The following is a 26,412-nucleotide window of genomic DNA, read 5'->3' as shown; positions in this document are numbered from 1 at the left end:
ACTTACTCTCTAAACTCTAGCCATCCTTTCCTTCTTCCAGTGCCTCATTTGTCCCAGCCTCCTCTGGACACAGGGCTATCACATGAGCTCTTTCGTCTGCCTGGGACCCTCCCCCCGTTCCTCCTGGCCTCATCACTCCTATCCAAACTTGGCTCTCAGCTCCACCGTCATGTCCTAGGGGAAGCCTGCCCTTGTCTCAGGATGGACAGGACCTTCCTCACCATCAGCTCCGCAACGACTGGCATGATGTAGAGGCTGTGTGAGCATTCTCCCTGTGAATTAAGGAGAACGGGTTAGTCTTAAAAACATGAGCCACCTGAAAAAATGTTCATCTTCACTTGCTATCAGGGAAATGCAAATCAAAACCACAAGAAGATACCGTTTCACACCAGTAAAAATGGCTGCCATTAAATAAACAGGAAACAATGAATGCTGGCGAGGATGTGGAGGAATTGGAATTCCTATTCATTGCTGGTGGGACTGTATAATGGTACAGCCACTCTGGAAGACAGTTTGGCAGGTTCTTAGAAAACTAGATATCAAATTACCCTACGATCTGGTAATTTGACTTCTCGGTATGTACCCAGAAGATTTGAAAGCAGTGACATGAACAGACATTTGTACACTGACGTTCATAGCAGCACTTTTCACAATTGCCAAGAGATGGAAACAATCCAAGTGTCCTTCAACAGACAAGTGGATAAACGAAATGTGTTATATGCATATGATGGAATACTATGCAGCAGTAAGAAGGAATGAGGTCCTGAAACATAGAGCAACATGGATGAAACTTGAAGATAGAATGCTGAGTGAAATAAGTCAGACACAAAAGGAAAGCTATTGTATTTTACCACATCTGTGAACTCTCTAAACAATGTAAAAATCAATGTCAAAATATCTTATAATGTAGAATATATTGGGGACCTAGTGATAGACAGAAGCTAGTGAGGGGAATGATAATCTAATATGTTCAGATATGTTAATAATGGTGAATTCAAAGGTATGGGAATGGATTGGGTGATGATAGTTTGTTAATGGGATTATAAGGATCAGAGCTGTGTTGAAGGCAAAGAGGATTGAAAGGGGTTGTTTCAAGGCACGTATCCCACAGATCAGCACTACAAATATAGATAGGTGCTTGCATGGTATGCTTCTAAGGCAAAAACAAAAAAACAGAAACAAAACGAGTCAGGGGCTGCAGTTTGGGGCCCTCGGATCGGAGACACAGAGCGTTAGCTGGGGTTTCTAAGCTCTCCTGGCTCTGCTAACAATTTGCTCTGTGTTCTCAGAGAACTGGCTTTGCCTCTCTGGACCTTACTTATCTCCTCTGCCCAAAGGGGAGTGGACCTGCTGATCTGGGGCTGCTCCATCAAACATGCAGTGCTTTGGCTAAGCTGGTACCCAGGGCTCACCACATGTGTCTGTGGGTCACAGAAGCACTTTCGTGGGAACTCCAAAGTCTTCCAGGTCAGCCAGGGCAGGATCTGGCTCACATATGAGGGTTTCTGGATCAGACTGTTGCCCTGGTAGAGATCTGCTTGATGAGGTCATTCGTGGGCTTTGGCCTCTTGGCTTCTGGAGTTGAGGCGGGAGGCCAACATCTGTCAATGCAGATTCTAGGAGGGGCCTGGGGCACGGGTTCTCTCCAAGCAGTCCCTACCCACTTGCCCAAGGAAGCCAGGAGGGCTGGTCCAAACACCCGAAGTTGGGGCGCTGGGTCACCAGGCCCTTCAGCTGCGGTGACAATCCATGGGAAGGCCCAGGGGGACCTGCGTACCAAAAGAGGGCTGAACTCATCTTCCAGAGGGGGTGGGCTTCATTAAAAACCCCCACCTCAGGGCCTCCCCGGGAGGAGAAAGCTGAGGTCCCCTCGCTGCACACCAGCCCGGTTTTAGATGCGATGGCTCATTCCCAACGGCTGCCCTGCCTGTGACTGTCTGCTCGCACCTTTCCCCCAAAGCAAATGCCAGGCTTGTTAGAACCCTAATTTACATTTCATTAGGAGGTGTCAGGCTGGGTGTTAAAGAACAGAGCTGTTCCATCCCTGAATCCAGAGTTTTCCGGGTAACACTCAGCAACGATTCCCCAGCGACCACCTCAGTGGACCTACCCCACCCCCACCCCAAACCAGTGGCCAGAACCATCTGAATCAAAGAATGAGCCTCCACTGCCTGGGCCCGAGGGTATGTCAGGTTTGGCACCAGGTCCTTTGTCCACATTTTCATCCATCCTCATCAAAACCCCAAAAGGTGAGCATTATTATCTCCATTTTGCGTCAGATGAAACCAAGACCCAGAGAGGTTAAGTGACTTGTCCAAGGCCATGCAGTTAGGAAATGGCAGAGCTGGGTTGCAGACTTAAGTCTGCCTCTCTCCAAAGTTCACTCCAAACTAACTTCTGTCTCTCCAGGTAAAGGAAGCTGAGGGGTGATTACTACCTGCACCACGGGATTGCAGCGTGAGCTCTTTAAAAAGGAGTCACAAAAGAGAGCGACAAAGAGAGTGAAAGCAAGAATGGACAGGAGACTCTGTGTGCGTCTGTGTGTGTTTGGGAGAGGGTCCCACAGCTACCATCAACTTCTTAAGGTCCCAAAGACCAAGCTCATCTGCGTTCAATCCCATTTGGATTTCTTTGGAGAAATTCAAGGAACCCAATGGTGGCTTTTCTGTCCATTATGAATTTCTCAAGGTGTCCAGTTTTCCATTTAGAACAAAGGCAGAGGGCACTACCATTCTGTAACACCAGAGACCTCTGCTACATGTCTTCTAGAAAGAAAATGCCACATTGCTCTGCTTGTTTTCTAGCCCTGCAGGGAGGGCGCAGACAGTTTGGAGCAGATGCTGCCTGTGGCCGTATCTCAACGGCAGGAACAGTGGGGCTCGGAAGAGGATGGGGGAACCCCCTTTGTTTCCTGTATTCCTGGGGACTTCGCAGTGGGCTGACTCTAACGAACAGTGGCACGCCTCCAGGTCCATCCAGTTCCCCACAATTTGTGTTTTATCACATTTCCATATGCAAAATGTGCTTTGGCATTTTTCATTAGATTTTTAAGGCTCAGATTGATGAGGGCGAGGTAAGAGCCAGACACTGGGTAAAAGAGGCAAAGGTTTAGTAACGAGTTCGAAATTTACAAAACACAGAAGCAAATATGGCTTCAATACATGATGTGACTCTTTATAAGGCTGGAAGTTATGCTTCGAAAATCATTCTGGCCTGACTTCAGAGTCGAGTGGATTCTGGGATACCACACATTGACTTTGAGAAGTGGGCTGGTATTGCAGGAATTTTTTAATTTCCTGTAACTCACAACAGTTTTTTTCCCAGAGAGACTTTAGAATCACTCCTGTGATGGTGTACTTACTGCATTTTCAGGATATTCTGCCACATGAACCAGCTCGTAGGAAAAAAAGAGAAAGCCCAAGAAAGGGAGGGCACTAATGGGATTACATTTAAAAAATCATGAAAAGTTTAGAAAATATTTCCAGGTAGATGAAGGACCTGCTACTTAAGCTCATGTGTTTTAAAAACACAAAGTAAAAATGGCATCACTTACACTTCTGAACTGAAAAGAATTTGGGAAAAGCAGATTATTATTAATTATTTTTAATAGCTTTTAATTAGTCCTTCAAACAAGTTTTTCAAAATCCCCAAAGGTGTCTAATTTGCGTGGCATGTTTTTACTTTTCTATGCATTTCATTAGCAGGACTTTTTTTTTTTTTTTTTTTTAACATAACAGCAAGACAGTATCACAACGCTTTCAGAAGGTGGACTAAAAAAACAAAACAAAACAAAAACCCAGATTATTCCTCCAGCAAAATCATGTGCATCTTCCAACTCGGTGGCATCTTGCTGTATCTCTCAGGGCATTCATTGGAGCTTACCATCTTTCAGAAATCACTAAACAAACCCTCTAGAATAAAAATCAATATGCGGAGGATGGCCTGTGGGATGTGATCTGCTGGGGCTGGGATTTACTGGGCGGATGACCCCTTCTACTTCCCACCACAAATCCGTTACAGTAATGGGCTTTGATTCCATCAGCCATGCACAGTGGGCCAGGATGAACCCATGTATGGACACTGAGCAATCTGCACCCAGGTGCCTTTTACAATGTGTGAAGCCAGGTGGAAAAGTGGCACATTTGATTGAGAACAGAGGAGAGCTCCGTAGCCAGCCTTCCCTTTGCTCCAGCTTCTGGGGGGATTCCTGGCTGGGGCGCCGGAGACAACACTTGGCAGCCGAGGGCGTGGGGGCCAAATGGGGGTCTGGAACCCGGAAAGAGAGGAGGGGGAGCTAATTAATGTTTTCCCTGGGCTGCCCTGCACTCCCCCTTCCTTATCCCCTGCTGCCAACAACAGCGACAACCATAATAATAAATAGCATCCTTCTTGGGTGCTTATCATATGCTAGGCCACGTGCTAAGTGCTTTACCCTCTTTATCCTCACTGCAAAACAAATTCTATTATAGCCCCATTTAACAGATAATAATGGCTGACTTTTATTGAGCATTTACTATGTGGTAGGCCTTGAACTATAGGTGTTACTTAACTCAGTTAATCCTCACAACATCCAATGGGATTGGTGCTGTTTTTGTCCCCATTGTGCAAATGAGGGAAGAGGCACAGAGAGGTTAAGGAACTTGCCCTGGGTCACACAGCTGGTGAATGGCAGAGGTGGCAGTGGGACACTATCTGTTCTCAGCCTTCAAGGCCTATCCCAATTGCCTCTTCCTCCCAGGAAGTCTGCTCTGACTTTCCCATGGCTCTGCATTTTTTGTTCTTTGGCCATGTTTCATGTGCCCTGTGAGAGCAGGGGCTATGCCATTTCTCCCTGTATTCTCTGCATTTTCCCAGCCGCATACCTGGCATGTAGTAGGTGCTCAGGACATTTGTTTAAATTTGCTTGAGGTGTTTGTTGAATGAAGCATATGATCCAAAGGCAACTTTAGTTTTGGACTTGGGTATGGGATATAATCATACTTCAGTATAGGAAATTGTTGGAAGATAAGGCCTAATATTGCTTATTAAATTTCAAGGTGATCTGCCTTTTTCTCTTACCTATGAATGAAAAGTCTCTTCTGAGGTCACACTCATTAACGCTTAGAAGCTCTCGTGGCAAAATCTTTCGAAAATAGCCCCAGGTATATTTGTGGGAGGGAAAGAAGTTAAGCCAGGGACAAAAGTGTTAAGGCTTGGCATGCAGGGGAAGTTTGAAATATGGGGGCTGGAGCTCTCGCCTCTGTCCTGGGGTAAGGGTGGGAAATTTCTGGGCCTTGGCGTTGGGTAGATTTTGTGTTTCGTTCAGGGAGAGCAGCAAGGAGAACTGAAAAGAAATGCGGCAAAGCCACGTGGAAATTATATGGTGTCCTTTTATCTTTTCGCCATACCTAGTTTCCAGTAACACAGAACTAATCAACGGTAGTAAAAGTCATGTAATTGGCATCTCTTTTATTATCAGACACATAAATCAAGGGAGAATCTCTCTCCAGTTGGAACAGGGCCCAATAAAATTGATACAGGGCTTTGCTTTAGGAAAATTGTTCTGTTTTCCTCTGGGCTCTGGCTTTGTTCTTTTTATTTCATGATGTGTACTTTACATTCATTACCCCACTTAACACTTCCAACAACCTTGGAGGTAGATTTGATTCCCATTTTGCAGATGAATAATCTGAGATTGAGAAACTTCAGTCAGGAGAACGGAGATTGCAAAGTAAACTGGGATTTAAATCCAGGACTTTCTGGTGCAAGAGCTTATGGACATAATGATGGCAAAGCTATTGCCTTCAGCCTTTTCTACCTTTTCTTTGGAAGGGACGGCTGATCTACGGACAGGAAGGGGTACTGGAAGCTTCTGGGTGGATCTGAACGATGGCACAAGCTCTCCAATTGCCACGTCTCCTACATAACTATCACATATCTGCCATTTACTGCTAAAGAAATGCCTTTGGGGTTAAAATATTGTCCACAGACACTTCTTACTAAAAGACCCAACAAAAGTACTCTAGACTCGACTAGAAGATGATACTTAGAAACCAGTTAAGATGGGGAAAATAAAATCGACTCCTTAAGATTATTGTGACACTTCAATGAAAGACTGAATGTAAAACGCCGGCACAGTGCCGTTATCATGACGATGATGATTGTTGGTGTAACGCTGCAAGGTTGTGGTGGAGATCAAACATCCGTTTCTGTTTCTGTTTCTTTTCAGCCAGTGTTCACTGGGGGCTTGCTGTGTGATGGGCAAGAGGTTTTCACATGATCTCCTGTGTACTCTGCTCAATGAATCTTCCCAAGCAGGTGCTTCCTAATGGTTTCCTCACTTGTAAACTGAGGAGCTGAGTTAGGGGAACAGAGTCAAGGAGAGGCCCAGGGTCTGAGGCTCCCAAGAGCTCTGCAGGGGAGAGGATGTGAGCTCCACATGCTGTGTCTCTTTGGGGATGGCCAGATGGCTTGCAGGGAGGGCTGACAGGGCTGGTGTTGGGCTCCTGAATGGAGTGGGGTGGCTGAGGCCCAGCAGGCACATCCAGAAGTCCCTCCTGGAACTCACGGGGATTCTCCAGGCTGAGGGGAGAAACGGCAGGCCCTTTGTGGTTCAGGAGGTCGGTAGGGACTTCCAATGTTTGCCTCTACTGGTTCTTCCCTCTTTCTGGGCACATGAGAAAGTTTTATATCCTGGCTTCCTACTGCTCAGTGGGGGCTGGTGAATAGTTTCAGCCAGTGGGTTGTGGATAGAAGGGTTGTGTTTGTGTCTTCTCAACGGAAGCATTTAATTGCCAGCATGACACGCTGCTCTCTTCTTCTGTTGCATAAAAACCTCTGAATATCCCATTGAGATGGTGGCTTTATAAGATGTGTAGAGTGGTTACAGGGAGCAGAAACCCCTGACTTCACCCCCACTGACTCTGGTTTGGCTTGTAACGTGAGCAATAAATAAATTTTTATTATTTTACAGCATTGAAATTCAGGGTTTGTTTGTTACAGCATCTTAGCTTAGCCTACCCTTACAGATACATTCCCTCATTTTGGAATTCACCTCCATCTCCTCAGGTGTCCTTGGCTAGCCTTTCCTTTTCCTCCATCTCAGCTTAAAGTAACAACGTTCACAACCAGATTTCTGGATGAGATCATAAAAGTAAGTTCCTTCCTTATTCTCTGTTGCATCCCTCTGTTGGTGTTTTCCATTTATTTGTTTAATTGTTTACTGTCTGTCCCTCACATCAGACTGTAAGTTCCAGGAGGGTAGAGATCATGTCTGTTTTGTTCACCTTATACTCAGTGCTTGGCCCCAAGCCGGAAAGATTTACAGAGGAGGAAATGGACTGAGAAAGAAGTACCTTGCTGACGGCCACACGGCAAGTGGGTGAGGTCAGCCTGCTCACTCCCCAAGGATGATGCTTGGGAATAAGAGAGCCTGAGACTTGAGTTGGGAGGTGCCTTTGGGTGATACCAGGGCTGGCGAGAGCTGAGGCTGAATTCGGGCCTGAATTCATCTGACAACTGTGGGGCCGTGGGCAGCTTGCCTCACCTCTCGGTCTCCTTGTCTGTGAAATGGGCAACAATTATACCTACCTCAGAGGGTCATGTGGGTTGTTGTGAAGACTAAATGAAATAACACGTGTGAAAAACTTGGCACAGTGCCTCATTACCAGGGTTCAAGGCCTATTGGCAGTTATTATTAGTGCCATTATTGTATTATAGAACTGGTACTCTCTTCTGAGGAAAGTCTGAGGCGTAAGAATTTCAGCCCACAGACAGCCTCTGGGAAAATGGTGGCCTCATGTCCTGAAAGCCCTGTTACCTTGTCTTTTCTCCCCAAGCTTCCTACCCACCAGGTCCCCAATACCTTCTGCACCCCGACAAAACTGCTTCATGGGCATGGACTGGACACCAGGAAAGGAAATCCCTGCAGGGCAGCTTATCCCAGGTCTCCTTTTTACAAAGGGTACATGGAGGCCCAGAGAGGTTAAGGAGTTGGCAAAGCTCACACAGCTAGTTAGTCTAGAACTGGCTGGATCTTTGGCATAACTTGGAGCTGCTGGGCCTCTTCTCTCCAGGCAATCTTCTCTTCTAGGCAATCTTTATCATTTCTAAAGGCAGAAAGACCGCATGTCTTACTAAAGTAGGGGATTTCAACAAGGGGCGAATTGCCCCCCTCCTCATCTCTCCCCCCTGCCAAGGGACATTTGGCAATGTCTGGGGACATTTTCAGTTGTCACAACCAGGGAGAGGGATGCTACTGGCATCTGGTGGGATGTTCAGCAGGGTCCTCACAGTAAAAAGTTACCTGGCCTGAAATGCCAATAGTGCTGAGATTGGGAAACTCTCAGAAGGAGAAATTAGTTCAAGGGGTCCCCCACCCCCCCCGATGAGGTCACAGAGATGATAACAGCAACGCACACCAGGAAATCTATTCTACAAGGCAGAGGGTTTTCACTATTTTTGTGTTAGTTAAGTCTCACGACAACCCTGAGAAGGTAAGGGAGATTCTTCCGTTTTACAGATACGGGAACAGAATACCCAGAACGGCTGCAGCCTGCCCATGGCCTCCAGGCGGCAAGTGGGTGATGGCAGGACCTGAAGCCACCTCTGCTGACCGCGAGGTTCTGTCCCTGGTCGCTCCAGCCTCTCCGCAGACCACGGCGAGGTCCTGAATGAGACTGTGTAGCCAGAGTCTGGGGAAGGAGGGACCCATGACCACTTAGAAGAGAGACAACTTCCCAGCTACTTAAAATAAATTACACCATAAATTCCACTTGGCTGATTCTTGCTGATCAAAGTAAAGGGTCATCAGGAAAAACAAATCCTGGGTCTTGGGAACCACTTCAGGGTGAGTGTGAAAATTTAAACCAAACCGTTCAGCTGGGGAGAGTTGCAGCGAGCAAAGGCACAAGGCACATTGCCAACATGGCGGACGCCCCAGCTTGATGGGTCTGTGGGTCCCTGGGGAGACTCAGCATCTGCTCAAAATAGAGAGACCATATTGAATGTCTCTTGAAGGGGTAAGCAGTCTTCCTGCTTTCTGTGCCCAGTCACCTGCACTGCCTTTCTAGCAGAACTAGGGATTGGACCCTGAGCTGCTACCCCTCAGCTCCCAGCATTGGGGCTAGCAGGCTGTGGAAGCCAGTTTGTTGGAAGGTTTACACCATCCCGTTTGTGAAGACTGCAGGAGCAAGGGTCCAATCCTGTATCACCCACTCCTTTCCTTCACTCTTGCATTTGCCAAAATGCTCTCATGTGTACACAAATTAGCTTTCAATATAATCCTGACCAGTCTCCATTCTTAGGATCAGTGTTAATTGATTCATCATTTATTGAACACCTACTATGCTAGAAATTCAATGGTGAGCAAACCACACAGGCCCCAGACCTCATGGGGCTTATTATTTGAGGATTGGGGAGGTGTAGGTGGACATGTAACAAATACATCAGATCAGAATGTGACACATGCAACAGGGACATCACAAAAGATTGATCTATTGACAGCTAAGGGATCAGGGGATACTTCCTGGAGGAAGGGACATTGGGGATAACACTAAAAACATGGTTAGACATTTGTTAGGTGGCATAACTTATTCTACTTTTAAAATCCCCTCCTTCAACCCCCTTCACTAAGCTGCTCCAGGTCAAAAAAGGCAGGATGAGCTGAGAGTTCCTGTAATTTCTCCTGGAGGCCTGGGTTGGGGCTGGGGGTGGGCGCGCCAGCGAAGGTCTGTGCCGTTCATTTCATCCAGAATTTAGCCCAGCGAGGGGCAGGTGCCCAGTGAGGTCAGGGCCAGGCGGAAGCCCAGGGTGGGTGTCCTGCAGCCAGGCCCCGGGGCTGCTCGCTTGAGGCCTTTCCCCGTGAAGCCCCTCAGCCCCTCCACTGGGCGCAGGGGGTCTTTCAGACACAGAGAAGGCGGCTGCTTCTGCTAGGCTGAGGTCAGAGTCTGCTGGAAGGGCTATGGGCCGCCTTGGTGTGGCCTGGATGGGGCAGGACAGCCGGAGCTTCCTCGGAGCTCCCAGAAACGCCCTCCCCTGCTCTCTGTTCCTCCCGCTGGCTGGAGTCTGGCGGCCACCACATATGGCCCCCAGGGGGGCTGGGACAGCTTGGGGACAAGAGACAGCCTCCCAGCCTGGAGCCTGTTCAGGGGCAGCCACTCCTGGACAGGGGTCTCTGGAGTCCCATGGAGCAAACGCCACACTTTGCAGCCTATGGAAGCAAGAAGAGGCCTCAGTGGTCTGCCTCTGCGTACCCATTGGCTCAGCGGGGGACTGGAACGCTCCGGCCCAAACCTGGCTCTATGATGGATGCGGAGAAGCAACCAAATGTCCCTCATTAATCACCGGCTCCATCTGGCTCCCCGCTTGATGGTTTTCAGCTGACTTGAAACAGACCCAATTAGATCAAAACATTTTGACAATTTATCTTGTGGCATGAACAGGTCCGGATGGAGGCTATGATTTCATCATCTGGGAGGGAGGAAGGAATGGGGCTGGGTCACGCACAGAGCTCGGGGAGACGCAGGGGTCTCCTCGAGGGGTCTTCCTGTGAAACCTGAGTGCAGCCCAACTCCTGGTGGCCATTGACCCTGTCAGTCCCAGGCCAGCGGGAGCACAGGGAGGTGAGCACCTCTAGTTTGAGTAGAAAAGGCCCGGGGTGGGAGAGGAAGGGGTGAGACGGAGAAGATGGACAATCAGAAAGGACCAAATATTTTAGCCAGCTTGGCATGCTGGTGCAGAACAAGACCCAGAGTTAGAAGTCGAAGTGTGACTAAGTCTAGGCTTGTTCCAGTGCGTGCTCCAGCAAGAAGCCTTGGGACCTGGCTCCTCGGCTGGGAGACTGGCGGCCCTGGTTTCCCCTTGGTCCTGGCTTCCTGGAGGCAGGCTCGGCAGAGACCAGGGATTCCCATGCGTCTCCTCCTTGCAGAACTGGGAACACGCCTAGGTCCTGGCATGTCCGGTGTGTGGTGGGCGGTCACTTCCATGAGACCACAGTGATGGGTTCCTCTGAGCCCTTGAAGGTCTGGGCAGGGAGCCCGGCAGGCCCGTGAGCCAGCCCCCGGCAGATGGAGGGCCGTCAGGCTGGGTGTGCTCGCCCTCACCCTGCCTTAACTCCCGAAGCTGCCTTAGGACTGGAAAAGCAAATTAGAGTGTCACTCCCAACAAGCTCATTTCCCCAGTCCCCGGCCAAACAAGGTGTTGGCACATGGGGGTGAGGAAATCAGCCTTGCTCCTCCGGGCATGACTCCTAGCTCAGGCAGGCCTGCCAGGCTGGGGAGGGGCCTGGGGGCCCCAGCCTGAGACTCTCCTTTCTGGTTATCATGGGATGGGAGCTCTGGGGGAGCAGGGCCAGACATAAGAAGCTGACTGCTGCCACACCTGTCAGGGCTGGCAGGGCAGCCCCTGGAAGATGACGTCCCCCCAGGGAGCAGCTCCTGGCATGGGCAACACCCCCAGATACCACACTCACACCCCCACGCCCTGCCCCATATACGCCCACTCCCCTGCACGAGTTCTCCTCCCTGTGTGCATGGCCTGTTCTGTCACGTGTGAGCACGTAGATGTGCACACACACAGTGTTCATACGTATGCCCCGCGCCCTTGGCCCACTTCCTTTCATTCTTCAAACAGGTTTTTGTCAAAGTGCCACAAACTGGGTGGCTCAAAATGGCAGAAATGTGTCCTCTCACAGCTCTGGAGTCTAGAAGTCCGAAATTCAGATGCCGGCAGGGCCCTGCTCCCTCTGCAGCTGTAGGGGAGGAGCCTGCCTGGCCTCTGGGGTTTGCCTTGGCATTCCTTAGCTTGTCAGTGCATCTCCTTCCCTCTTCCCGAGGCCTTCTCCCCTGTGTCTGTCCACTGTTCCCTTTCCCTTCCTACAAGACCACAGGTCATGTTGGAGTAGAGTCCACCCTAATCCAGTTTGGCTTCACTTTAACTAATCACATCTTCAAAGATCCTATTTCCAAATAAGGTCACTTTCATAGGACGAGTGGTTAGAACTTGAACATGTCTTTTAGGGGGACAAGTCAAACCCGTAACAAAGTATTTCTCACCCTGCCCCTCTCCCCAGCTCACAGAGAGCCGTGCCCACTCACCACGCAGACTTACCACATTTATATATACCATGCACCTCACACCCAACACACACACGTGGCATAGTTGCTCATCTGGGGACATCGTCTCAGTTGTCCATCAGTTCCCATGGGTGCATGCACTTAGGTTTGCACATGCATTCACACACGCCTTTGTGCTACATGTTTCCCTCTTCCGGACACACCGCCAGTTGGACATCGAGCCTGGTAGGTACTGGGCATAGTTGCTGTCCTGGGGGAGCCCTTGTGTGTAAGGTCAAGGCACTGCAAGGCTGGCCAGCAGAGCTTTGGTCCCCAAATAGGTCTGCCACCAAGTTTCTTCCTGGAGTCCCTAGTGATGCCTCTTTTCTTCCTGTTTCCATTCTTTTCCTTCTGGAGCTTGTTTCTTTCCTGTCTCTTTCTGGCTGGAGTCTGCTTCCTTGAGAGGATTCAGTTCCTCTTTGGGCTTTTATGCCCTTTCTCAGCCTAGCTGTGACCTTGAGAGTCTTTCTCTCCAAAACAGGAACCCAAGGATAAGCCGACACTCTCAGAGAATCCCACCCAGCAGGCTGGCAGGAATGCGGGACCCATCTCCGAAGGCAGGTGGCTCTAGTTCCTAGTTTTTGCTTTGGGTCAAGCAAGCCTGCCATCTTCAGAAAATGATGGTCATCTTTGAGGAACACCAGGATAGAGGATCACTGCAGACTCTTCCAGAACTATTAATCTATGAGCCTTAGTTGTCATTGAGATGTTCCCATGCCCACTTAAACCATGCCAAGCCCCAGCCCTGTCTTATCACATCTGGGTTGATGTATTCCACAGAACCCTTTTATTTCCAAATGACAGAAACCAAATTCAAACAGGCTTAATAAAAAATAAATCGGTTGGCTTTGGTAACTGGGAGGCTGAGGAGGGTTCCTTCCAGGGATTTGGACAGCTGTGGAATTCTCTCTCCACCTCTGCACGGCTGTCTCTGTGATGGCCTGTGCTCTCAGATGCCTCCTGGCTGCCAGCAACATTAGGGACACATCCACCAGCTTGTCATGTTAGGAAGAAAGCAGTTACCCCTCTGCCTCCTGATCTGGACAAACAAAGGACTCTGATTGGCTCACCTTGAGTCATATGACCTCCTGTGGACCAATCCCTGTTCTAGGTGATGCTCTAATGTGATGGCTCCACCCTGGGTACATCCTATCCTGTGGCCAGAGCGTCAGGGTCCTTCCCCATCAGGACCCCCGAGGGAGGAGTAGTGGGGAAGGAGACCACAGGTGTCCATTACTCTTGGCTTCTGCTCCCTCGCCAGCCCTCCCATCCAGGATGTGGCAATACCAGCAGATAGTAGTCAGGAATCTTTTCTTCCCACAATTGTCTCAATTCACAACCTCCTTTGCACAGCTTCTATCCCAAGGTCCCTGCTTCAGGTCCCTATAAGGGGTCTCTCTCCATCCTTGACGGACTTGGGAGGCTGTTCTTGGGAAACCACCAGGAGGGAGAGAGAAGGAGCCCTGTTTGCAACATTCAGCCCTGAAGCCAACCTCAGCCTCTTGGCCATCCCATTCCTAGAGATGTTTTCTGTGCCAGTTGGGATATATTATGTTCCCCCAAAAGTGATGCTCTTTAATGCAATCTTGCAGATATATTAGTCTTTTGATTAGGGTGGAAACTTTTGATTGAGTGTTTCCATGAAGATGTGATTCACCCAACTGTGGGTGATACTTTGATTAGATAATTTCCATGGAGGTGTGGCCCCACCCATTCAGGGTGTCTTGATTAGTTCACTGGAGTATTTAAGAGAGCAGCTAAGAGCCAACACAGACCCAGATGCTTGCTGAGGCTTGGAGATGCTTGGAAATGCAGACAGAAGGACATTTGGAGATGCTAAGCTAAGAGATGAAGCCCAGAGTTTGCCCCGGAGAAGCTAAGAGAGGACTCCCAGATGCTTAGAGAGAAAGCCACTGGAAGCAATGCAACGCGGGAGCAAAGGACCAGCAGACACCAGCCACGTGCCTTCCTAGCTGACAGAGGTGCTCTGGATGCCATAAGCTGTTCTTCAGTGAAGGTATCCTTTTGTTGATGCCTTAGTTTGGACGCTTTTATGGCCTTAGGACTACAAATTTATAACCAAATAAATCCCCTTTATAAAAGCCTATCCTTTTCTGGTATTTTGCATAACAGCAGCATTAGCAAACTGGGGCATTCTCCCTGAAATGGAGTTTGGGGATTTGGGTTTCTATCAGAACCCCTGGTGACCCACAGCCCTCTTGTATTATGAGCTGGGTTTGTCAAGTATGCATCTTAATCTTGTCTGGTTCAGGGCCCAGATGGGCACAGAACTCCCCTGCCCTTCTTTGTTTGAATTCTGGGCACACATATTGGCTGACTCTTCCATGGATGCTGGCATTTCTGTGTTGATTGGGGTGGGGAGTGGGCCACATTAACTACCCCCCCCCCCCTTAACAGCATGAACCACTCCTGCCCTCTGTAATCCTGATGGGGGACTTGCAGTTGAGCCTGTTAATACTGGCAAAGCATCTGACTTGCTTTCCCAAAAGGATTTTGAACCAGCACTGCCTAGTGAATGGACTTGGGCGGACTACTTGGGCTGATAACAATAATACAAGTAATAATAATAAAATGTTACAATAGTGCCTGGTAATAATAGCAAATAATAATAGCACTTTTAAGTACTGCTTGTGTGCCAGGCACTGCATTCATCCCTTTTCATATGTCGTTGAAAACCTGCACTAGTCCTGTGAGGTTCCCATTTGACAGATATGGGATCTAACTCTTCCACGTTCACACAGCTAGGCTAGAATTCTAATTCAGGTTTGTGTGATTCCAAACTCCCTGCTCTTGACTTCTGCAACAGATGTTTCAGAGTTCAAATCTGAAGACAACCTAAATGTCCATCAATAGGAGAGTGGTGATTCGGGACATCTAAACCATGGAACATCAGGCAGCTGTTTAAAAGTAATGTATGCCTTCATGGCCAGGCATGGAATGATTTCTAAGACAATGGTTAAGTGAGGAGAGCAAGTTAAGTACCCTCTAACCACAAATCAGGACCATAGAGCTCTATGCACTCAAATGTGCATGTATATATAGAGGGAAAAGCCGGAAAGAATCCACACTAAACAGCTAACTCAGGGGAAGGGAGTGAATTTGGGTGTGAGCCAAGGAGTTCTTTGGTTCAATCTGTATTTCTGGAGCTTTTTAGGTGAAATTGCCCTGCATTCCCTGCATAATTAGAGAGGGAGCTGGAGCAGGTTCCGAGGAGTCACCTGTGCAGGGGCACCGCCTGGTTCTGCCCCTTATGTGTTGTGTGTCCACAGATGAGTAGCTTGATCTTTGTTTTTGCATTTGTAAAATGAGAATAACTGCCATCACCATCACCACTACCACCACTACCACAATAATAATCCATATTTTAAAGGGTTGATGGTAGAGTTTCCCGACTGCAGCACTGTTGACGTCTGGGACCAGATAATTCTTTGTTGTTGGTGGTGGGGAGCTGTCCTGCACATTGTAGGATGTTTAGCAGCACCCCTGGTCTCCAGCCACTACATGCTACTAGCAAGTCTCCCCAAGTCATGACAATGAAGCATGTCCCCTGGGGGAACAGAGTTGCCCCAGTTGAAAACCACTGGGTTAATGTGAGGGTAAAAATGAGTTAGTCCATGTAAAGTGCTTAGATCAGAGCCTGGCACTCAATATGCCCTAGTAAGTTTCAGCAACCACTCATTCGAGAGGTTGAGGGTGGTAGGAGATGAACGAGATGAGATTTTCTCCATCTAGCCAGGTACCTGTGCAATGCTTCAGAACAGAATTTGAGGCTGGAAGTCAGGGTGCCTGGGGGTCTGCTTTGATCCCTGCTCCTCACTTTTGGGCAGCCAGTTCACCTCTCTGGGCCTCAGTTTCCTCATTGTGAAATGCGAGGGCCTGAGCCGACACTGCGGGCTGATAGTCAGATCACAGTCTGTGTCCTGAGGGAGCCCTCCTCCATCTCTCAAAGCGGGGGGGCAATCAGCCCCCTGTCATTCCCCCTCTTCAGCGGCCTAGGCTGCTGGCTGGGCCTGGTGGGAATCAGACCGGGCCCCCCTCCCTCCCTCTACAACTGGGGAGCAGATGCGGCCTGTGTGGCTGCTGCCCAGACACAGGTGGTACCACCTGCCACACGTTCCTTGATTCTTGATCGTCCTACAATCACTTTTGGCCCCCAAACAATTTGCTGGGTGAGGGGAGAGGTAGGCCTGGAGGGAAAGGAGGAAGAAAGGGAGGGAGGGAGGGGGTGGCGTGGGGTTAAGAGTGGCCTTTGAAGTTTGCAACCATCTTATATAAAACATCCTCAGTCATTCCCCATTTGGATGATGTCAGGAAAGCACATTACCATCCCGAGATCAAATGCAACAGCCAAGAATCACTTGTTGCACACCAGGCTACAGTCATATATCAAGGGCTGCAGGCACACGCAATTCGTAACTTTCCCCCAAACAGATTGATCTTTTCCTCTTCCACTTTCTGGAAAGGAGACATCTGATTTTGCTTCAAGAGCAGTTTGGGAGGCAGCAGGGAAATTAAACCGGTGCCCATTGTCTTTGCACACTGCTGGTTCTGCAGTCAACAGCCCAGTTCTGTTTCTTCTCTCTTTTGTGTTTGCTCGGCAATAGGCGGTTTGCTACCCCAGCCACGCAATGAAAAAGAAATCCAAGTTACTCTCTTAAGCTCTCCAGAATTGGGCCAAACAATAAATAGAACAGCAGGGGTTGCTTGTTTCTTTCTTCTCCTTCCCATCCGCTCTTGCCTCTCCCCTTTACTTCTGGCGAGTTTGAGCCCGTAGCGCGTTCCCTCTGGTACCACCAGCGGTGCAGATGTACTGGAGTAATAAACTCCTTCTGGAACAACCGGCAAAAATCGGGAGACCTGGATTTTCTCTTGGTTTGCCCCCTGAGAAGGGAGATTATCGGAGCTGGAAGACTCCTGATGAATCACCAGGGTTGATCCTTCTATTTTCCAGGCAGGGAAATTGAAGTCCAGGGAGGGAATTTGATCACCCAAGGTCACACTGCCTTGATTTTGGGCAATTTACTTGCCTTCTCTGGGCACAAGTTTCCCTATCTGTAAACAGGGAACGTAGAGGCCTGTTGTAGCCCCTTTCGCAGAGGACAGCATTAGAAAGACAGGGGAGACCCGTTATCTAGTGTATGGATGAGTGGAGGAATGGGGATAAAAACTAAAGGACAAATGGGGTGGGATGGGGGGATGATTTGGGTGTTCTTTTTTCACTTTTATTTTTTATTCTTGTTCTAGTTCTTTCTGATGTAAGGAAAATGTTCAGAGATAGATTTGGTGATGAATGCATAACTATGTGATCATACTGTGGACAGTGGATTGTATATCATGGATGATTGTATGGTGTGTGAATGTATTTCAATAAAACTGAATTTAATAATAATAATAAAAAAAAGAAAGACAGGGGAGAGAGGAAGTCCTTTGAACAATTACAACATGTTCTCCAAAATGTGAGGACCTGTCCAACTCCCGGCTAGGAATGTTAGGGCTGGAATGATGGATGGAAGTCATAAGTGGATTACTTTTCTCTTCGGCTTTTCTGTTTTTTCTTCCCTGTTTCATAAATCTGTGATGGATGCCCAGAGCCTGAAAGCCAGGGCCTGAGGGGGTCACCGTGTGTCTGGTAGAAGGTGGCAGGTGGGAGATTCAGAGGCAGAGGGTGTGCCCCTGAGCATGTGTGGTGGGGGGGGGGCAGGCGGATGTGGACCTGACCCTGCAGGCCTCAGCATGGAGCGTCTGCCCCCATCTGACTAACACCAGCCCCTCTGCCCGCCCCAGTCATACTCAGGTCTAGTGTTAGCAGCTGCTCTACAGGTCCACCGGGCACACCACAGGCCACGCTGTTCTGTGCTGCGTGTGGGCTCTGCAGCCAGTTGCCTGAGCTCGAGCCCCAGTGCTATCTATTACTAGCTGTGGGAATGTGAGCAAGTTTCAGCTTCTCTGAACCTCAGCTTTCAACATCATAATTTTTTTTTGCACATTATAACTTAATACACATATAAAAGTAGACACGCAACACACAAGGAAGTGATGAGGTCTGATAATGAAGGAATCCCCTCCCCTGTGAACTTACCTCCTGATCTAAGATAGAGACTCTTCCCAGTATCTTATACCATCGATGGCCTTGTTCTAGTTTTGCTGATGCTGCTGGAATGCAAAACACCAGAACAGGATTGGCTTTTATAAAAGGGGGTTTATTTGGTTACAAAATTACAGTCTTAAGGCCACAAAGTGTCCAAGGTAATGCATCAACAATTGGGTACCTTCCCTGGAGGATGGCCAATGGTGTCTGGAAAACCTGTTAGCTGGGAAGGTACATGGCCAGTGTCTGCTCCAAGTTCTGGTTTCAAAATGGCTTTCTCCCAGGACGTTCCTCTCTAGGCTGCAGCTCCTCAAAAATGTCACTCTTAATTGCTCTTGGGGTGTTTGTCCTCTCTTAGCTTCTCTGAAGCAAAGTCTGCTTTCAACGGCTGTCTTCAGACTGTCTCTCATCTGCAGCTACTTGCTCATCTTCTGTGCATTCTTCAAAGTGTCCCTCTTGGCTGTAGCTTCTCTTCAAAATGTCACTCTCAGCTGCACTGAGTTCCTTCTGTTTATCAGCTCATTTATATGGCTCCAGTGATTTAATTTAGACCCACCCTGAATGGGTGGGGTAACACCTCCATGGAAATTATCCAATCAGAGTCATCACCCACAGTTGGGTGGGGCACATCTCCATGGAAACACTCAAAGAATGACCGTCTAATCAACACTGATTAGTCTGCCCACACAAGATTACATCAAAGATAATGGCATTTGGGGGGACATAATACATTCAAACCGGCACAGGCCTCTTCCCTCCCCATCCTCTGCCTCTGGGAGGTAACTGTGGCCCTGAAACACGTGTCTATCATTTCCTTGCTTTAAAAAAAAACTTTAAAAAATTACTTATATATGCATCCCTGAACAATAGATTTCTTACTTTTGCTAGTTTTTCAGCTTTGCAAAAGTTCTGCCACACTTTATGAGGTCTTCTGGGACTTGTGTTCCCCCCTAATTTAAAATTTTATTTCTAAGATTCATCCCTGTTGGTGTGCGAGGCTATGTTTCAGCTGTTTTCTCTGCTGGAGAATTTTCCATTATGTGAATACACTGCAATTATCCTTTCTCCTTTTGATGGACATGTGGGTTGTATCCAGTTTTCTGCAATTATAAACAGCACTGCTACAAATACCTTAGTACGTGCCTCCAACTGCACATGTTTCTATCAGATATAAATATCTGAAGTGGCATTGCAGGATCTTAGGAAATAAGAATGTTTAGCTTTATGAGATAGTCTTAAATTATTTTTCAGAGTGATTGTACCAAAAGCCCCCATTTATTCATTTGCAATATGGGCACCAACCTCATCTGTACTGATGCAAGGATGAGATACAGACAAAGCACACAAAACACTTTGCCCAGGGCCTGAGCACAGCAGACGTTCAGGGCACATGATCTATGATAAACTGACTCTATCCGCTAGCATTCTGGAGAGAGTCCTTATCCATCTTTTATATTACATTCTGCTCTGCTCATCCCAGGGCACTTTACTTAGTCTGTCCTTGTGACTTTCACTTGAGGCCTTCCATTTGGAACCAGTTTTCTCCGCCCAGACAGCATCTTGTTGGCATGGCCCAGAGTTTGTCTTGTGGGCCTCTCTCTCTTGTTATGCCTTAGTTAGAACAAGTCCCTGAAGTTAACCTCAAGTAGACCTGCAACTACTTTTGCTTCTCAAACTTTAATAGGGACCTCGTGAAAGTACAGATCTTGATTCTGTAGGTTCCAGGCAGGTCCGAGATTCTGCACTTCCAATAAGCTTCCAGGTGGGGCTGATGTTGCTGGTCCAGGGGCCACATTTTGTGAAGCAAGGGTGTAGCTTCCAGTATTTAGGTCAGAATGTCCTAAACACACCCTCCGAGTTTGGTAGCAGCTCGTCTGGTCTGACGATAGAGAGAAAGAAGCATGATCTTCTATGTTTAGTTAAATGCCTTAATGGAGAAGAGGTGGTGGCCGCAGTGGCTTTTGGAAAGCCCAAGCTGAGTCCTGAAGGAAGCGTCGTGTTAACCAGACCATGGCCCAAGGAGAGACCTGCCCAGACCAAAGAGCCAGGACTTGCAAAAGAACAACCCAGAAATGTCCTTTTCACAGTGCAGGGCCAGCTTTTACTCTATGAATTGTTTTGATGACCTTGTAAAGAGCTGTTTCAGGCCTTATGAGGAGGAGGATCAGGACTGGGAGCCCCAATTGCCTTGTACAAGTCCCTAACACAGTGCTCAGAGGCAAGAGCCTAGGGGAGCAGTTTCCCACTGGCTGGTTGGGCTTTTTCTCTTTGGGGCATGGCTCCCATTTCACTCGCCCGATTCATGTTGGAATCCAAGAAAGCCCTAGTCCTATTCAGCCCATCTTCTGTGCTCCCAGAGCCTATCAACTGGGAGAGGGGGCAGGGACTGCTCACATGTACAGCTGGGGAAGCATCCTTCTTTTCTCATCCCCAAAGCCACCCCCTACCATAATGATATCTAGGTAAAATAACTTCTTGGCTTTTCAAAGCTGAGAATTTCTTGGGCTAGTCTAAGCCTAGGGCATTTTTTATTTTCAGAAATGTACATGAGTTAAAACTCCTGCTCTGTTGTGAGCACAGCATGTTGGGCTTTAGGGGATTAAATTCTTTTTTCTTTTTTTAAGTGGAGGCTGATATTCTTGTTCATCTCTGTCTTTGCTATTGACAGCCAGACACCCAAGAAAGCATGCAAAGTTATCCATGGCTTGTCGCTGAAGATATTTATCACTTCTTAGCACCGTTCATGGCTCCTGAACGAGACACCCAAATGCACCCAATGGGGCACTTTTTTCCTTCCTGTTCAATGTGAAAACTTCTAAACAATATCTGATGTCAGGATAGTGGTGAATCTGATTTTCTGACATTTAAGCCCGGATCCTTATGACCAAGCTTCTAAGATGATACTTTGTGATATGTGACTTCAATTCTGCCCCTGACTCCAATGTAATGCTCACCTTATGGCATCACCACAATCCTTATATGGTGACTGGTTCTGGATTTCTCTTTTAAGAGTGAACTTAGCAAGGAGAAGTGGAAGGAGCTCTAAACCAGAATGTGAGAACTAAGTTCTAGTCCCAGATATGCCAATACATAGCTATATGATCCCAGGCAAATCTCCCCACCTCCCTGGGCTGTAGTCAGTTATTTGGAAAGAAAAACCCAGAGATTTTCAAACAATTTCTTAAACAAAGAACACTTTGATCAAAGAAAATCTTAAAAGGAACCTCAATATAGGACACATCCTTCTAGCTCCCCTCCTTCCTCAAGAGCTCTGCAGAACACAATTTGAAAACCCCTGAACTAGATAAGCCCTGCAAGCCCTTGCATCTTTGATGGCCTACAAAACTATGGTAAGATGGTTGGGTTGGCAATGTGAGGGGACAATTTCCCACACAGGTTACCTTTTTAAGGGATCTTAAGCAACCCCATGTGTCCCCCTTCAGAGTCTCAGCTCATGCTCTTTACAGAGGCGATGCCCTTGGTCTCCCAAGGAGGTCTTCTCCATTCTTGAAGATAAGAAGCATTCTTGAGCTTGGCTGTGTCCCATAGGGAATCTGGGCTCAGCAAGCTCCCCAATGATGGTGATGACGAGTGTAGCTGCAGAGCCCTTGGGAAGGCAACCCACTGGCTCTTGGTCTGTGAAAAACTGACCACAGGAACATTTAAGGCCTGCAGGGAATAGGACCCAGGTTTTATTTTTTCCTGATCAAATTGTGCTAATCTAGCGCCCATAGTAATAATAGTCACCAGGAGTAGAGCTGTGTGAAACTAGCAATTTTCACTTCACAGGAATTTTGTCTGGGAAAATAACAGTTTTTCACCTTTGGAAACTGCCATTTGGTGTCACAAAAAATTCAAGGTGAAAAGAAATGTAGGAGAAAATTTTCAATTTTTCAAGAACTGGATTCTGGCAGAGGTGGCAGCTCTCTCGGTGAGGGATTCGAAAAGAAGTGGAGGATGATGGAAGGTGAAAGGGGCTGTGGAGAGTTCAGGTGATGCCCACTCATGTCCTTCCAAGGGCCTCTGTGGCCACAGGTGCCCTCAGAAGGACCTCATGTGAGTGGCACCAGACTCCAGGCAAGAGGGACACAGGACCTTGGGACAGATAACTCTCTTCTTTACTGTCTTGCCGTGGGTTGTCTGGAAAAGGGTTAAGTTTATTTACTACCCAGTTTATGAAGGTCTTCTACAGTGGCCATTTGGGTCACACCTCCTTCGGGTTTTAGTCGTGTGGGATCCATTCATTCATTCACTTACCTAGTTTCTTCGGGACATCTTGTGCATGCTGTCACATAGAAACTGTGCAGATATGAGGGTGAAGGACAGAGAGAAGGATGACAAAGTATACAATAGTAGAGGAAGAAGGTATCACATCATTACCCTTGAGAAACTGGAAGTTGGATGGAAGAGTTAGAATTCTTGCTCAGGATACATTCTGAAATCAACGGTAGAGCAAGTAAGGGTACAAGTTCAAGCACAAGGCCTGGTTTAAAAAAAACAAAAAAGATTAATGGTCATTGAATTTGTCATAATTTGAATGAAGAGCCTTAGAAATGTATTTCTTCTCCTGAGAAATCATCCTAATCAGAAATGTGGTCAAGAACTTCAACACCAAAATCTTCTTTGCAGGCTTATTTACAACAGTCCAAAACTGGGTACCAGCCTAAGGTCTAACGATAAGAGAGACTGGTGCAATAAGTGATGGCTGGCAGGCCAAATCCAGCTCTCTGTCAGTTTTTGTAAATAAAGTTTTATTGGAACACAGCCACATCCAGGCCTTGAAGTATTGTCTGTGGCCGCTTTTGCCCGACAGTGGCAGAGGTGAGTACTTGTGACAGGGACTGTGTGGTCCTCAGAGCCTGCAATATTTACCCTATGGCTCTATAATAAAAAGTTTGCTGAACTTTGTTCTAGCCATATGAAAGGAAACTAGGAAAGCTTTACAAGTGATGTTGGCGAGGACTTCTTATTGTCATGGCATAATGCACTGGACATAATGTTAAGTATAAAACAGGACATAACTTTTTGATATTAATAAAAATAAACTAAATATTTAAGTGCTTGTGAAGCATTAGGAACTGTTCATATGATATTTAGAAGGCCTCAGTAAGAAGGGAAAATGCATAGGGGATAATGTCATTTGAAAAAAGAAGGATTATAATTTCGATATTACTGATAATTAATATTTATTAAGCACATATTATGTTCGGGGCACTGTGCTCACACTTTGTGTATCATTTCATTGAGCTTTTGATCAGCTCCATGAGGAAGCTATTATTTTTATCTTATTTTTTCAGACCAAGAACAGAGATTCAGAGAGGTTAAGTGATTTGCCCAAGTGGCCAACATGGTATGGGAAGGAGCCAGAACTCGAAGGCTGGGAGTCTGCCTGTATGCAGAGAAGGGCCTAGAAGGAGACAGGGCAAGATGTCAGCAGAGGCTGTATCTGGGTGGTGGGAGGGCAGTGGCATGCGTTAGGGTTGTCTTTGGCTCTGAGTAACTGACAGCCTGGAAAAGTCACAGTGTAAGGAAGTGAGGTGCTTGTCCCGGGGGCAGCCAGGGCTGGACTGGAGGCCCAACTACCCTGTCAGGAGCCTGGGCACAACCCTCCCGAGTATGTGGGTTTTGTCCTCAGGCTTGTCACTCGTGTCTCAAGATGACTGCCCATTTCTTGAGTAGTTTCCTGAACTCAGGGCAGGAAGAGAGTGCAAAGGGCTAAAGGTATAAGTTGTCCGAATGGGCCCCCTTTTCAAAGAACGCTCCTCTAAGTCCCACCTAGCGAAACTTTTGCTTACATATCATTGGCCAGAGCAGGTTTCCATGATTATTCATAATTGCAAGGGAGGCTGCGATGATAGAATTTTCTATCTGGGCACATTGCAAACCTGAACAAAACTGGGCTTTTGTTAGGAAGGAAGAAGGGAAGAACGGATTGTTAATCAGGAGGCAACTTGCCGTGTGTGTTACAGTGGATGGCTGTTAAATTATCCCTTATTCCTTCTTGAATTTTCCAAAATCAAATAAATGCTTGCTGAATCTGAACATGGGATAAGACACTGCCTCTGGGCTGAGGAGGGTGGGGAAAGCAGTGATGGAGGAGGGTATGAGAATCGGGGAGGCTCCTGGAAGGAATGCTTTGATTTTCAGGGTGACTGGTGAAGGGGTGAACATCCACCTTCCTTTATTATTCCCGAGAGCCCCAGGGTTCCTGGTCCCTGCCCTGTGAAGGGCTCGTTCTGGGCAGAGCCCCACGGGAAGGCAGCACGTGGATGCAGACACCCCCATGGCTCCACTGATAGGCCAAGTAGCCTCGGCTCCCTCCTGGGGGACCAAGAAGTCTGCTCTTCTTTTGTATCCAGCATCTAAAGAGTCAACTGCAGCTCGTCCTTAGATGCCTCTCTCCACTGAAGCCCAAAGGGAAACTGAGGCACACAGATGCCCAGACCTGAGGCACATGCAGGTCTTCACTCAGTGTCACGCACTGTGCCGAGCCTCTTCTTCAAGCCTCTTTAGCACCCCCCTGTCATTATCTCCATCAGCACTGTCCCCAAAACCTCCTCCCCAGTAAAATGCGATCTGAGCAAGGGACATTTCAAGGGTAGAGCTGATACGATTTGGGGTAAGAATACAAAATTGCAAATACAAAATCATGCACAGGGCTTTGGAATGGACGAGGCATCCTGCAGTGGAAACTTCTGCATGTGGGTGTGCTTAGGATTCCTAAGTGTTGACCTCATTTGGGGTCCCTGAATTTCTTTTCTCCCCCAGAGCCCCATGCAATCCAGTTACTCTGTTTGCTCGTTTGTCAGGACTCATCCTTGGGTGGGAAAGGGAATTCTCATTTTATATTAAATCAACGAGTAAACCCTGAGAAAACCAGGCTCTTCTTGTGTTTCCCGGGCGAGGCTGCCGCGCCTGTGAGGGCTGCCACACGGGAGGTGCCCTGGGCTTCATCTGCTGTAAGCTAAACCTTAAGATTTCTTCAGATTGGCCGAGTCTCTCATTCATGCAGAAAATAAGACATGATACGCAAAGCGCACGGGGCTCAGAGGTATTAGGCGGCCTTTCTGGGCCTGTCAGCTCCCGTCCCCCGGGGCGGAACTCTCTTTACCTGATATGCTTAGGAGCTTTCTGGAGATTCCGGTTCCTGGGCCCTGGCCCTGCTCGCTTTCCCTGAATACAGTAACAACTCCCTCTCTCCGCAGGCCCTGGGAGGCAGTGTCTTTTCTGGGACTGCTGGGTACAGAGGGTGTCTACTGGCCGAGTCCGCGCCCTGTTATCACATCATCATTCAATGGGTCTGAGAAGCTCCCAAAGCCTGGGCACCCAGAGAGTTTCCGCCATGCTGGTGAGCAGCACTATTCCCCCTTCAGTCCTTCTCCTGGGCACAGACCCCAGATATGTCCCCTGGAGATGAATGCACAAGCGTGGACAGGCTTCTCAGTGTTGGAACGCGTGGGTCCCAGTGCTCCCCCCACCCAGGACACATTGGATCATCGTGAGAGAATGGCCATGATTCCCTGTTTCCATCAGAGTCCCACAGGGGGTCTTTAACCATTTAGAGTCAATCTTTAATAAGGGTACAAAATAAATGCTAAATTTGGCCATGTGATTTGTGTTGATGTAGTTTGCCTGCATGTTTCTCATGGGTGGGCTCTGGCCTGCTTTCTCATCTTCACGGAGGGCTTGTTCAAAAGTGGGCGCAGAGGCTCTTCTGTGCTTACCAGGGAGACGGCTGTGCCAGTGGCACTAGGGCTGCCAGGGATGGCAGTGAACCACATTCACCCAGAGGGAGGGGAGCATTTTTCTAATTCACACAAAGATTCTATCAGGGCAGCCTGTGGTCTGGGGTGACATCCTAAAATGTTGGCATGAAAGGTATTATCAAAGGAAACCCCAGTAGATAAATTAGAGGGGGCGCTTCTTGCTTTTATTGTCAGCTGCAAGCAGAACTTCTAATCACGCTTTCACCTTTGCTGCCACTTGTCCCTTGGCCACTGTCCACTGAGCTCCTACCAGCGTTGCCAGGAGCTATCCTGGGCTCTTTATAGACGTTATTTCTAATGCTCATAAGAGGCATCTTCATCCCCGTTTTACAGATAAAGAAACTGAGGCTCTGAGAAGCCACATGTATTAGTTTCCTATTGCTGCTGTAACAAATTTACCAGAGTTAGTGGCTTAAAAGAACACAAATTTGTTCTCTCACAGTCC

Source organism: Choloepus didactylus, chromosome 15, assembly GCF_015220235.1.
Source record: "Choloepus didactylus isolate mChoDid1 chromosome 15, mChoDid1.pri, whole genome shotgun sequence".
Classification (NCBI taxonomy): domain Eukaryota; kingdom Metazoa; phylum Chordata; class Mammalia; order Pilosa; family Megalonychidae; genus Choloepus; species Choloepus didactylus.
Note: the sequence above shows the minus strand (reverse complement) of the source record.